This window comes from Culex pipiens, chromosome 2, assembly GCF_016801865.2.
Source record: "Culex pipiens pallens isolate TS chromosome 2, TS_CPP_V2, whole genome shotgun sequence".
In the NCBI taxonomy this organism is placed as follows: Eukaryota; Metazoa; Arthropoda; class Insecta; order Diptera; family Culicidae; genus Culex; species Culex pipiens.
In genome coordinates, this window is record NC_068938.1 from 170161414 (window position 1) to 170165794 (window position 4381).

A 4381-nucleotide genomic window follows, 5' to 3' on the forward strand; every position below is an offset into this window, starting at 1 on the left:
AATGTGAAAAAAGCAAAAAAATTAAAAAGTGACTGTAAAACATTAAAAAATTAAAAAGGCAAAATGTAATGATAGAGTAGTGTAGTGTTAGAGTAGGCCAAATACTACCAAAAACAAGCATAAACTAAACAAGATAAATGCAAATTGAAATACTAGAAATGAAATAAGAAAAACATAAAACAAGAGAAGTAATGTTTTTCGTAGAATAAAAGTTGCTCAAAATGACCTCCTGAACACGGGAAAAGTAAGAATCTTCGAAAAAAATTGGGCAATACAGGGTTGAATAAAAACGAAAAAATAAATAAAATATCATTAGAAAAAGATTTTTTTTAATATAAATTTTTGTTTCCGCAAAACCAAATTGGCCACATTGACTATGAACTTGTTTTATTTACTAAAAATTTCTATAAACTTGACATTATTTTACATTTCTTTTTTTTTATTGTAGCTTAGAAATGAGTGTAAACTGATCTTAGTGTAAAATTGCCCATAGAATCCGACAGGGTTCTCAGGATTTTTTCAAAACCAAAAATTCCCGAATCCCGGGAATTTGTTTTAGTTTTCCCGAAATTGAAAAAAAGAAATATACAGTTAAAAATACTTAGTAATCGAGACTGTTTTTAATGCATTAGAGCAGTTCTCTACGGAATCGGTCTTTTTTCTTTAATTTTAATTTTTGTATTTTTTAATCCGGCTGAAACTTTTTTGGTGCCTTGGGTATGCCCAAAGAAGCCATTTTGCATCATTAGTTCGTTCATATAATTTTCCATACAAATTTGGCAGCTGTCCATACAAAAATGATATGTGAAAATTCAAAAATCTGTATCTTTTGAAGGAATTTTTTGATCGATTTGGTGTCTTCGGCAAAGTTGTAGGTATGGATATGGACTACACTGAAAAAAAATGATACACGGTAAAAAAAAATTTGGTGATTTTTAATTTAACTTTTTGTCACTAAAACTTGATTTGCAAAAAAACAATATTTTTAATTTTTTTAATTTTTTGATATGTTTTAGAGGACATAAAATGCCAACTTTTCAGAAATTACCAGAATGGGCAAAAAATCTTTGACCGAGTTATGATTTTTTGAATCAAACTGATATTTTCAAAAAATCAAAATATTGGTCGCAAAAATTTTTCGACTTCATTTTTCGATGTAAAATTGAATTTGCAATCAAAAAGTACTAAAGTGAATTTTTGATAAAGTGCACCGTTTTCAAGTTATAACCATTTTTAGGTAACTTTTTTGAAAATAGTCGCAGTTTTTAATTTTTTAAAATTAGTGCCCATGTTTGCCCACCTTTGAAAAAAATATTTTCGAAAAGCTGAGAAAATTCTCTGTATTTTGCTTTATTGAACTTTGTTGATACGACCTTTAGTTGCTGAGATATTGCCATGCAAAGGTTAAAAAACAGGAAAATTGATGTTTTCTAAGTCTCACCCAAACAACCCACCATTTTCTAATGTCGATATCTCAGCAACTATAGGTCCGATTTACAATTTTAAAACATGAAACATTCGTCAAATTTTCCGATCTTTTCGAAAAAAATATTTTCAAAAATTTAAAATCAAGACTAACATTTTAAACGGGCCAAACTTTCAATATTACGCCCATTTGAAATGTTTGTCTTGATTTAAAAATTTTGAAAATATTTTTTTCGAAAAGATCGGAAAATTTCACGAATGTTTCATATTTTCACATTGTAAATCGGACCATTAATTGCTGAGATATCGACATTAGAAAATGGTGGGTTGTTTGGGTGAAACTTAGAAAACATCAATTTTCCTGTTTTTTAACCTTTGCATGGCAATATCTCAGCAACTAAAGGTCGTATCAACAAAGTTCAACAAAGCAAAATATAGAGAATTATCTCAGATTTTCAAAAAAAAAATTTTCAGAGGTGGGCAAACATGGGCACTAATATTAAAAAATAAAAAACTGCGACTATTTTCAAAAAAGTTACCTAAAAATGGTTATAACTTGAAAACGGTGCACTTTATCAAAAATTCACTAAAGTAATTTTTGATTGCAAATTCAATTTTACATCGAAAAATGAAGTTGAAAAATTTTTGCGACCAATATTTCGATTTTTTGAAAAAATCAGTATTGATTCAAAAAATCATAACTCGGTCAAAGATTTTTTGCCCATTCTGGAAATTTCTGAAAAGTTGGCATTTTATGTCCTCTAAATCATATCAAAAAATTAAAAAAATTAAAAATAGTGTTTTTTTGCAAATCAAGTTTTAGTGACTAAAAGTTAAATTAAAAATCACCAAAAATTTTTTACCGTGTATCATTTTTTTTCAGTGTAGTCCATATCCATACCTACAACTTTGCCGAAGACACCAAATCGATCAAAAAATTCCTTCAAAAGATACAGATTTTTGAATTTTCACATATCATTTTTGTATGGACAGCTGCCAAATTTGTATGGAAAATTATATGAACGAACTAATGATGCAAAATGGCTTCTTTGGGCATACCCAAGGCACCAAAAAAGTTTCAGCCGGATAAAAAAATACAAAAAAAATCGAATGACTGAAATCTCAGAGAATTGCTCATTAACATTGTTATTTTATTTTTATTTTCAGAACAAATAAAACGAATTGGGACAGTTCGATGTCTCCGTGCTCTCTTGTACTAAGCTTGGGATTTCTAACTAGTTAGTTTAAGAGAGCACAGAGGCAGCGAGCTGTTGAAGCTTTTTTTCTATTGTTTTGATATTGTTGATTGATTGGGTTCAACAGGAACTGAAAAACCAAATTAGTCCACAAATTTTCTACTGTGAAATCTATGATCCCTATTGAAACAGTAGTCCAAATTTACACCAGTTGTCGGTAGTTGCTTGAGATAAAAGATAATTTGAAAATTATGTTTTATACAAAAACCAAATTTTTTATTTCAAATCACATTGGATAAAGCAGTGTTTCTCGACCTTTTTCGTTCCGTTCCCCCCTTGGCTAATTTTTATGAACTTCATTCCCCCCTGAAACTTGGACAAACTGTAGTCAAATTTCATAATTTAAGTTTTGATGTTTATCATAAGACTAAAGCTTCAACTAAAAAAAAAAACAAAACAAAAATCATGCAAAACATATAAATATGCAGTTTGTGAAATAATCAACAAAATGTAGTCCAAAATTGTTAAAAATATCTACAACAATTGTATTTTTTAATAAACTAACTGTTCCTGTTTGAATTAATGCAAATGTTTCCTTGAAAAAAAAATCTGAGGATCTTGTTATTTTTTAAGATGAGAGATCTCACAAAAAAATAAAATCTGCTTTTCAAATTGCAAAGGCAAAAAACTTCCAGAATTTGCATTGTCAATTTGATTTTTCAAAGAACTGTTAAATTTTAGGAGAGTTTGTAAAATTTCTTTAAAATAGAACAAAAATAAAAAAAAATGTGTTCAAAATCAAAATTTCCATCCAAAGGATCTTTTTTTTAAAAGTAGAAATATTCTTTCAAAGAATGTTTCAGACATGGATTATTTTTGCAAGCTCGTTCACATTTCTATTGCATCCTCATTCCCCCCTAAGAATGGCTAAATTCCCCCCCAGGGGGGAATTCCTCACCGGTTGAGAAACACTGGGATAAAGTATTGTTAAATCCGAAGCACAATAAAGTGCATACAAAATTCCAATTTAAAATGCTTTTAAGCTGTTTATAAATTGCTATACCTCTCCAGATTGTAGTCAATGTGAAATAAATCTTAAAATACAAATAAGGATAATAACGTCCTTTATAATTTGTTTCAACCTTATTGGATTGAACCAGTTATATTTTCACAAGATGTAATGTTTTATGCGGATTATAAACAGTAGAAAAAATAATATAGGTTGTTAAAAGGATTTAAAAAGATATTTATCCAAACAGTTTACTGTGAACAGTGTATATAATCGATCAGAAAGTGCAAAAAAATGTCTGCAAAATTTTCCAGAACAGGTTAATTTTCATATCAGCAAAGAAAAAGAAAATAATCAAAAAGGACAAATTCCAGCCCCTCATATCAATCCAAGCATTGACCAAAAAATCCCACCGACCACACTGGACCTTGAGTGAACAATCGATTGTGTGCGGTAATGCGAACATTTTCCCGGCCGACTTTATCTAAACCCCCCACTAATACTTTACGAGCCCAATTGAAAACAATTTCATTCAAAAGGGGCTGATAACAACGAAAAAAAAATAGCAGCGGTACTGAGCTGTCGCGACTTTATCGTTTCGGAATTACTAGTCTCGAATCCTTATCACAAGTGTTACACATTCGACGACTTGTGTCTCGTATTAAGCCCCAAAACAAAACACCTACGTCAATGGCCGATTTACTAAAGATACGGGTTTCTGGAGGGGAATGTGATAAGTAAAATTCAAAAC